The 10,000-nt window shown below is 46.5% G+C and overlaps 6 non-coding genes across 6 annotated transcripts; all 6 read right to left on the minus strand.

The window, feature by feature from the left end:
• Positions 1-434: 434 nt before the first annotated feature.
• Positions 435-518, minus strand: TRNAR-UCU (transfer RNA arginine (anticodon UCU)). Its single transcript is given in 2 exon segments — positions 435-470; positions 482-518. It is a non-coding gene; the product is annotated as a tRNA-Arg (tRNA).
• A 1,954-nt stretch (positions 519-2,472) lies between these two features.
• On the minus strand, positions 2,473-2,546 carry TRNAN-GUU (transfer RNA asparagine (anticodon GUU)). Its single transcript has one exon. It is a non-coding gene; the product is annotated as a tRNA-Asn (tRNA).
• Positions 2,547-3,929: 1,383 nt separating this feature from the next.
• Positions 3,930-4,003, minus strand: TRNAN-GUU (transfer RNA asparagine (anticodon GUU)). Its single transcript has one exon. It is a non-coding gene; the product is annotated as a tRNA-Asn (tRNA).
• Positions 4,004-4,794: 791 nt separating this feature from the next.
• Positions 4,795-4,878, minus strand: TRNAR-UCU (transfer RNA arginine (anticodon UCU)). Its single transcript is given in 2 exon segments — positions 4,795-4,830; positions 4,842-4,878. It is a non-coding gene; the product is annotated as a tRNA-Arg (tRNA).
• Positions 4,879-6,832: 1,954 nt separating this feature from the next.
• TRNAN-GUU (transfer RNA asparagine (anticodon GUU)) lies at positions 6,833-6,906 on the minus strand. The gene has a single exon. It is a non-coding gene; the product is annotated as a tRNA-Asn (tRNA).
• Positions 6,907-9,188: 2,282 nt separating this feature from the next.
• On the minus strand, positions 9,189-9,262 carry TRNAN-GUU (transfer RNA asparagine (anticodon GUU)). The gene has a single exon. It is a non-coding gene; the product is annotated as a tRNA-Asn (tRNA).
• Positions 9,263-10,000: the final 738 nt, after the last annotated feature.

Here is a 10,000-nt window from a genome sequence, read left to right on the forward strand (position 1 = left end):
CAATTTGAGAAATCGCTTTGTTTCTTAAAAAATGTCCTCTTCTCTGTCAATGCAGACATACATGCCTAAATACAGAAGATCATAGAATGGTAGAGTTGGAAGGGTCATCGGGTCCAAGCACCTGCTCAGTGCAGGATTACCTAAATCATTCCAGACAGATCTTTGTCCAGGCTTTGTTTGAACACTTCCATGGAAGGAGAACTCATCACCACCCGTGGTAACCTGTACCACTCATTGATCACTCTCACCGTCAGAAAGTTTTTTCTAATATGCTATTTAGAAAAGGGCTCTTCCCTTTGCACTGCAGATCAAAACTGAATGCTAAATCAGTCGCCTTAAAAAGCTTCAAGGCAGGGCTACGATAACAAATGAAGTCCTAGGCAGGTTTTTTGCCTAAGAGCACACAACAAGCTACCACAGTGCGCTAGAAAGTACGACTCTGGTGGGACTCGAACCCACAACCTTTGAATCACTTTCACTCTAGAAGTCCAATGCGCTATCCATTGCGCCACAGAGCCACTCTTAAGCCGTCCGCATAGTCAATTTTTGGCTGTGAAAAGGCCAGTGCATCTCACTTTTGTGACATCTATACTTAAAAAAAAAAAAAAAAAAAGCCCTCAACTTTGGAAACTCTTGAATGCTGGGAATGTGCTAAAATTGCTGATCAGAGTAGACAGGTGGAAGCAGCAGGCAAGGGGGATTAGCTCACATGGTAGAGCGCTCGCTTCGCATGCGAGAGGTAGCGGGATCGATGCCTGCATCCTCCAACATCTTTACTTGCCAGCGCTTTGAAACTCTAGCATGATGGCCTTTTTATCTTTGGCGCTCAAAGAACTGGCCTTCGATAGCTCAGCTGGTAGAGCGGAGGACTGTAGAAGCAAATTAGCAATCCTTAGGTCGCTGGTTCAATTCCGGCTCGAAGGACCTTTTTGGCTAGCATTACCATTTTGAAGCTTTTAAACGGCTCAGACACACTGACAGCCACGTCTTTACGTGTAACATACGGCGCAAACAAAAGGCAAGCCCGTCCCTGGGTGGGCTTGAACCACCAACCTTTCGGTTAACAGCCGAACGTGCTAACCGATTGCGCCACAGAGACAACCACACATTGTGCCGCTGGCCAAATCCTCAGTCAGGTCAACTATATTCTCTCAGGTGACTACCTAAACAATAATATCAAAAAAAGGAAAAGAAGAGATAAACTAGAACACAACAGCGTGACTCAAAAGAGTACCCAACTGCCCACGGAGAGTGGCTCCCTGTTAGCGGCTTAGTAACAGTCAGAGGCTTCCTCAGCTTTGCCTCACCAGCACCTTGTAAGCTATCCCAATGCAGCAGAGTGGTGCAGCGGAAGCGTGCTGGGCCCATAACCCAGAGGTCGATGGATCGAAACCATCCTCTGCTAGGAAGCTTGGTTTTTGCAGTCCCTACCACATCAACATCTTCCTGGACAGCCCAATTTGAGAAATCGCTTTGTTTCTTAAAAAATGTCCTCTTCTCTGTCAATGCAGACATACATGCCTAAATACAGAAGATCATAGAATGGTAGAGTTGGAAGGGTCATCGGGTCCAAGCACCTGCTCAGTGCAGGATTACCTAAATCATTCCAGACAGATCTTTGTCCAGGCTTTGTTTAAACACTTCCATGGAAGGAGAACTCATCACCACCCGTGGTAACCTGTACCACTCATTGATCACTCTCACCGTCAGAAAGTTTTTTCTAATATGCTATTTAGAAAAGGGCTCTTCCCTTTGCACTGCAGATCAAAACTGAATGCTAAATCAGTCGCCTTAAAAAGCTTCAAGGCAGGGCTACGATAACAAATGAAGTCCTAGGCAGGTTTTTTGCCTAAGAGCACACAACAAGCTACCACAGTGCGCTAGAAAGTACAACTCTGGTGGGACTCGAACCCACAACCTTTGAATCACTTTCACTCTAGAAGTCCAATACGCTATCCATTGCGCCACAGAGCCACTCTTAAGCCTTCCGCATAGTCAATTTTTGGCTGTGAAAAGGCCAGTGCATCTCACTTTTGTGACATCTATACTTAAAAAAAAAAAAAAAAAAAAGCCCTCAACTTTGGAAACTCTTGAATGCTGGGAATGTGCTAAAATTGCTGATCAGAGTAGACAGGTGGAAGCAGCAGGCAAGGGGGATTAGCTCACATGGTAGAGCGCTCGCTTCGCATGCGAGAGGTAGCGGGATCGATGCCTGCATCCTCCAACATCTTTACTTGCCAGCGCTTTGAAACTCTAGCATGATGGCCTTTTTATCTTTGGCGCTCAAAGAACTGGCCTTCGATAGCTCAGCTGGTAGAGCGGAGGACTGTAGAAGCAAATTAGGTCGCTGGTTCAATTCCGGCTCGAAGGACCTTTTTGGCTAGCATTACCATTTTGAAGCTTTTAAACGGCTCAGACACACTGACAGCCACGTCTTTACGTGTAACATACGGCGCAAACAAAAGGCAAGCCCGTCCCTGGGTGGGCTTGAACCACCAACCTTTCGGTTAACAGCCGAACGCGCTAACCGATTGCGCCACAGAGACAACCACACATTGTGCCGCTGGCCAAATCCTCAGTCAGGTCAACTATATTCTCTCAGGTGACTACCTAAACAATAATATCAAAAAAAGGAAAAGAAGAGATAAACTAGAACACAACAGCGTGACTCAAAAGAGTACCCAACTGCCCACGGAGAGTGGCTCCCTGTTAGCGGCTTAGTAACAGTCAGAGGCTTCCTCAGCTTTGCCTCACCAGCACCTTGTAAGCTATCCCAATGCAGCAGAGTGGCGCAGCGGAAGCGTGCTGGGCCCATAACCCAGAGGTCGATGGATCGAAACCATCCTCTGCTAGGAAGCTTGGTTTTTGCAGTCCCTACCACATCAACATCTTCCTGGACAGCCCAATTTGAGAAATCGCTTTGTTTCTTAAAAAATGTCCTCTTCTCTGTCAATGCAGACATACATGCCTAAATACAGAAGATCATAGAATGGTAGAGTTGGAAGGGTCATCGGGTCCAAGCACCTGCTCAGTGCAGGATTACCTAAATCATTCCAGACAGATCTTTGTCCAGGCTTTGTTTGAACACTTCCATGGAAGGAGAACTCATCACCACCCGTGGTAACCTGTACCACTCATTGATCACTCTCACCGTCAGAAAGTTTTTTCTAATATGCCATTTAGAAAAGGGCTCTTCCCTTTGCACTGCAGATCAAAACTGAATGCTAAATCAGTCGCCTTAAAAAGCTTCAAGGCAGGGCTACGATAACAAATGAAGTCCTAGGCAGGTTTTTTGCCTAAGAGCACACAACAAGCTACCACAGTGCGCTAGAAAGTACAACTCTGGTGGGACTCGAACCCACAACCTTTGAATCACTTTCACTCTAGAAGTCCAATACGCTATCCATTGCGCCACAGAGCCACTCTTAAGCCTTCCGCATAGTCAATTTTTGGCTGTGAAAAGGCCAGTGCATCTCACTTTTGTGACATCTATACTTAAAAAAAAAAAAAAAAAAAAGCCCTCAACTTTGGAAACTCTTGAATGCTGGGAATGTGCTAAAATTGCTGATCAGAGTAGACAGGTGGAAGCAGCAGGCAAGGGGGATTAGCTCACATGGTAGAGCGCTCGCTTCGCATGCGAGAGGTAGCGGGATCGATGCCTGCATCCTCCAACATCTTTACTTGCCAGCGCTTTGAAACTCTAGCATGATGGCCTTTTTATCTTTGGCGCTCAAAGAACTGGCCTTCGATAGCTCAGCTGGTAGAGCGGAGGACTGTAGAAGCAAATTAGCAATCCTTAGGTCGCTGGTTCAATTCCGGCTCGAAGGACCTTTTTGGCTAGCATTACCATTTTGAAGCTTTTAAACGGCTCAGACACACTGACAGCCACGTCTTTACGTGTAACATACGGCGCAAACAAAAGGCAAGCCCGTCCCTGGGTGGGCTTGAACCACCAACCTTTCGGTTAACAGCCGAACGCGCTAACCGATTGCGCCACAGAGACAACCACACATTGTGCCGCTGGCCAAATCCTCAGTCAGGTCAACTATATTCTCTCAGGTGACTACCTAAACAATAATATCAAAAAAAGGAAAAGAAGAGATAAACTAGAACACAACAGCGTGACTCAAAAGAGTACCCAACTGCCCACGGAGAGTGGCTCCCTGTTAGCGGCTTAGTAACAGTCAGAGGCTTCCTCAGCTTTGCCTCACCAGCACCTTGTAAGCTATCCCAATGCAGCAGAGTGGTGCAGCGGAAGCGTGCTGGGCCCATAACCCAGAGGTCGATGGATCGAAACCATCCTCTGCTAGGAAGCTTGGTTTTTGCAGTCCCTACCACATCAACATCTTCCTGGACAGCCCAATTTGAGAAATCGCTTTGTTTCTTAAAAAATGTCCTCTTCTCTGTCAATGCAGACATACATGCCTAAATACAGAAGATCATAGAATGGTAGAGTTGGAAGGGTCATCGGGTCCAAGCACCTGCTCAGTGCAGGATTACCTAAATCATTCCAGACAGATCTTTGTCCAGGCTTTGTTTGAACACTTCCATGGAAGGAGAACTCATCACCACCCGTGGTAACCTGTACCACTCATTGATCACTCTCACCGTCAGAAAGTTTTTTCTAATATGCTATTTAGAAAAGGGCTCTTCCCTTTGCACTGCAGATCAAAACTGAATGCTAAATCAGTCGCCTTAAAAAGCTTCAAGGCAGGGCTACGATAACAAATGAAGTCCTAGGCAGGTTTTTTGCCTAAGAGCACACAACAAGCTACCACAGTGCGCTAGAAAGTACGACTCTGGTGGGACTCGAACCCACAACCTTTGAATCACTTTCACTCTAGAAGTCCAATGCGCTATCCATTGCGCCACAGAGCCACTCTTAAGCCGTCCGCATAGTCAATTTTTGGCTGTGAAAAGGCCAGTGCATCTCACTTTTGTGACATCTATACTTAAAAAAAAAAAAAAAAAAAGCCCTCAACTTTGGAAACTCTTGAATGCTGGGAATGTGCTAAAATTGCTGATCAGAGTAGACAGGTGGAAGCAGCAGGCAAGGGGGATTAGCTCACATGGTAGAGCGCTCGCTTCGCATGCGAGAGGTAGCGGGATCGATGCCTGCATCCTCCAACATCTTTACTTGCCAGCGCTTTGAAACTCTAGCATGATGGCCTTTTTATCTTTGGCGCTCAAAGAACTGGCCTTCGATAGCTCAGCTGGTAGAGCGGAGGACTGTAGAAGCAAATTAGCAATCCTTAGGTCGCTGGTTCAATTCCGGCTCGAAGGACCTTTTTGGCTAGCATTACCATTTTGAAGCTTTTAAACGGCTCAGACACACTGACAGCCACGTCTTTACGTGTAACATACGGCGCAAACAAAAGGCAAGCCCGTCCCTGGGTGGGCTTGAACCACCAACCTTTCGGTTAACAGCCGAACGTGCTAACCGATTGCGCCACAGAGACAACCACACATTGTGCCGCTGGCCAAATCCTCAGTCAGGTCAACTATATTCTCTCAGGTGACTACCTAAACAATAATATCAAAAAAAGGAAAAGAAGAGATAAACTAGAACACAACAGCGTGACTCAAAAGAGTACCCAACTGCCCACGGAGAGTGGCTCCCTGTTAGCGGCTTAGTAACAGTCAGAGGCTTCCTCAGCTTTGCCTCACCAGCACCTTGTAAGCTATCCCAATGCAGCAGAGTGGTGCAGCGGAAGCGTGCTGGGCCCATAACCCAGAGGTCGATGGATCGAAACCATCCTCTGCTAGGAAGCTTGGTTTTTGCAGTCCCTACCACATCAACATCTTCCTGGACAGCCCAATTTGAGAAATCGCTTTGTTTCTTAAAAAATGTCCTCTTCTCTGTCAATGCAGACATACATGCCTAAATACAGAAGATCATAGAATGGTAGAGTTGGAAGGGTCATCGGGTCCAAGCACCTGCTCAGTGCAGGATTACCTAAATCATTCCAGACAGATCTTTGTCCAGGCTTTGTTTAAACACTTCCATGGAAGGAGAACTCATCACCACCCGTGGTAACCTGTACCACTCATTGATCACTCTCACCGTCAGAAAGTTTTTTCTAATATGCTATTTAGAAAAGGGCTCTTCCCTTTGCACTGCAGATCAAAACTGAATGCTAAATCAGTCGCCTTAAAAAGCTTCAAGGCAGGGCTACGATAACAAATGAAGTCCTAGGCAGGTTTTTTGCCTAAGAGCACACAACAAGCTACCACAGTGCGCTAGAAAGTACAACTCTGGTGGGACTCGAACCCACAACCTTTGAATCACTTTCACTCTAGAAGTCCAATACGCTATCCATTGCGCCACAGAGCCACTCTTAAGCCTTCCGCATAGTCAATTTTTGGCTGTGAAAAGGCCAGTGCATCTCACTTTTGTGACATCTATACTTAAAAAAAAAAAAAAAAAAAAGCCCTCAACTTTGGAAACTCTTGAATGCTGGGAATGTGCTAAAATTGCTGATCAGAGTAGACAGGTGGAAGCAGCAGGCAAGGGGGATTAGCTCACATGGTAGAGCGCTCGCTTCGCATGCGAGAGGTAGCGGGATCGATGCCTGCATCCTCCAACATCTTTACTTGCCAGCGCTTTGAAACTCTAGCATGATGGCCTTTTTATCTTTGGCGCTCAAAGAACTGGCCTTCGATAGCTCAGCTGGTAGAGCGGAGGACTGTAGAAGCAAATTAGGTCGCTGGTTCAATTCCGGCTCGAAGGACCTTTTTGGCTAGCATTACCATTTTGAAGCTTTTAAACGGCTCAGACACACTGACAGCCACGTCTTTACGTGTAACATACGGCGCAAACAAAAGGCAAGCCCGTCCCTGGGTGGGCTTGAACCACCAACCTTTCGGTTAACAGCCGAACGCGCTAACCGATTGCGCCACAGAGACAACCACACATTGTGCCGCTGGCCAAATCCTCAGTCAGGTCAACTATATTCTCTCAGGTGACTACCTAAACAATAATATCAAAAAAAGGAAAAGAAGAGATAAACTAGAACACAACAGCGTGACTCAAAAGAGTACCCAACTGCCCACGGAGAGTGGCTCCCTGTTAGCGGCTTAGTAACAGTCAGAGGCTTCCTCAGCTTTGCCTCACCAGCACCTTGTAAGCTATCCCAATGCAGCAGAGTGGCGCAGCGGAAGCGTGCTGGGCCCATAACCCAGAGGTCGATGGATCGAAACCATCCTCTGCTAGGAAGCTTGGTTTTTGCAGTCCCTACCACATCAACATCTTCCTGGACAGCCCAATTTGAGAAATCGCTTTGTTTCTTAAAAAATGTCCTCTTCTCTGTCAATGCAGACATACATGCCTAAATACAGAAGATCATAGAATGGTAGAGTTGGAAGGGTCATCGGGTCCAAGCACCTGCTCAGTGCAGGATTACCTAAATCATTCCAGACAGATCTTTGTCCAGGCTTTGTTTGAACACTTCCATGGAAGGAGAACTCATCACCACCCGTGGTAACCTGTACCACTCATTGATCACTCTCACCGTCAGAAAGTTTTTTCTAATATGCCATTTAGAAAAGGGCTCTTCCCTTTGCACTGCAGATCAAAACTGAATGCTAAATCAGTCGCCTTAAAAAGCTTCAAGGCAGGGCTACGATAACAAATGAAGTCCTAGGCAGGTTTTTTGCCTAAGAGCACACAACAAGCTACCACAGTGCGCTAGAAAGTACAACTCTGGTGGGACTCGAACCCACAACCTTTGAATCACTTTCACTCTAGAAGTCCAATACGCTATCCATTGCGCCACAGAGCCACTCTTAAGCCTTCCGCATAGTCAATTTTTGGCTGTGAAAAGGCCAGTTGATCCTCAGTCAGGTCAACTATATTCTCTCAGGTGACTACCTAAACAATAATATCAAAAAAAGGAAAAGAAGAGATAAACTAGAACACAACAGCGTGACTCAAAAGAGTACCCAACTGCCCACGGAGAGTGGCTCCCTGTTAGCGGCTTAGTAACAGTCAGAGGCTTCCTCAGCTTTGCCTCACCAGCACCTTGTAAGCTATCCCAATGCAGCAGAGTGGCGCAGCGGAAGCGTGCTGGGCCCATAACCCAGAGGTCGATGGATCGAAATCATCCTCTGCTAGGAAGCTTGGTTTTTGCAGTCCCTACCACATCAACATCTTCCTGGACAGCCCAATTTGAGAAATCGCTTTGTTTCTTAAAAAATGTCCTCTTCTCTGTCAATGCAGACATACATGCCTAAATACAGAAGATCATAGAATGGTAGAGTTGGAAGGGTCATCGGGTCCAAGCACCTGCTCAGTGCAGGATTACCTAAATCATTCCAGACAGATCTTTGTCCAGGCTTTGTTTGAACACTTCCATGGAAGGAGAACTCATCACCACCCGTGGTAACCTGTACCACTCATTGATCACTCTCACCGTCAGAAAGTTTTTTCTAATATGCCATTTAGAAAAGGGCTCTTCCCTTTGCACTGCAGATCAAAACTGAATGCTAAATCAGTCGCCTTAAAAAGCTTCAAGGCAGGGCTACGATAACAAATGAAGTCCTAGGCAGGTTTTTTGCCTAAGAGCACACAACAAGCTACCACAGTGCGCTAGAAAGTACAACTCTGGTGGGACTCGAACCCACAACCTTTGAATCACTTTCACTCTAGAAGTCCAATACGCTATCCATTGCGCCACAGAGCCACTCTTAAGCCTTCCGCATAGTCAATTTTTGGCTGTGAAAAGGCCAGTGCATCTCACTTTTGTGACATCTATACTTAAAAAAAAAAAAAAAAAAAGCCCTCAACTTTGGAAACTCTTGAATGCTGGGAATGTGCTAAAATTGCTGATCAGAGTAGACAGGTGGAAGCAGCAGGCAAGGGGGATTAGCTCACATGGTAGAGCGCTCGCTTCGCATGCGAGAGGTAGCGGGATCGATGCCTGCATCCTCCAACATCTTTACTTGCCAGCGCTTTGAAACTCTAGCATGATGGCCTTTTTATCTTTGGCGCTCAAAGAACTGGCCTTCGATAGCTCAGCTGGTAGAGCGGAGGACTGTAGAAGCAAATTAGCAATCCTTAGGTCGCTGGTTCAATTCCGGCTCGAAGGACCTTTTTGGCTAGCATTACCATTTTGAAGCTTTTAAACGGCTCAGACACACTGACAGCCACGTCTTTACGTGTAACATACGGCGCAAACAAAAGGCAAGCCCGTCCCTGGGTGGGCTTGAACCACCAACCTTTCGGTTAACAGCCGAACGCGCTAACCGATTGCGCCACAGAGACAACCACACATTGTGCCGCTGGCCAAATCCTCAGTCAGGTCAACTATATTCTCTCAGGTGACTACCTAAACAATAATATCAAAAAAAGGAAAAGAAGAGATAAACTAGAAAACAACAGCGTGACTCAAAAGAGTACCCAACTGCCCACGGAGAGTGGCTCCCTGTTAGCGGCTTAGTAACAGTCAGAGGCTTCCTCAGCTTTGCCTCACCAGCACCTTGTAAGCTATCCCAATGCAGCAGAGTGGTGCAGCGGAAGCGTGCTGGGCCCATAACCCAGAGGTCGATGGATCGAAACCATCCTCTGCTAGGAAGCTTGGTTTTTGCAGTCCCTACCACATCAACATCTTCCTGGACAGCCCAATTTGAGAAATCGCTTTGTTTCTTAAAAAATGTCCTCTTCTCTGTCAATGCAGACATACATGCCTAAATACAGAAGATCATAGAATGGTAGAGTTGGAAGGGTCATCGGGTCCAAGCACCTGCTCAGTGCAGGATTACCTAAATCATTCCAGACAGATCTTTGTCCAGGCTTTGTTTGAACACTTCCATGGAAGGAGAACTCATCACCACCCGTGGTAACCTGTACCACTCATTGATCACTCTCACCGTCAGAAAGTTTTTTCTAATATGCTATTTAGAAAAGGGCTCTTCCCTTTGCACTGCAGATCAAAACTGAATGCTAAATCAGTCGCCTTAAAAAGCTTCAAGGCAGGGCTACGATAACAAATGAAGTCCTAGG

Source organism: Eleutherodactylus coqui, chromosome 1 (assembly GCF_035609145.1).
Source record: "Eleutherodactylus coqui strain aEleCoq1 chromosome 1, aEleCoq1.hap1, whole genome shotgun sequence".
Classification (NCBI taxonomy): domain Eukaryota; kingdom Metazoa; phylum Chordata; class Amphibia; order Anura; family Eleutherodactylidae; genus Eleutherodactylus; species Eleutherodactylus coqui.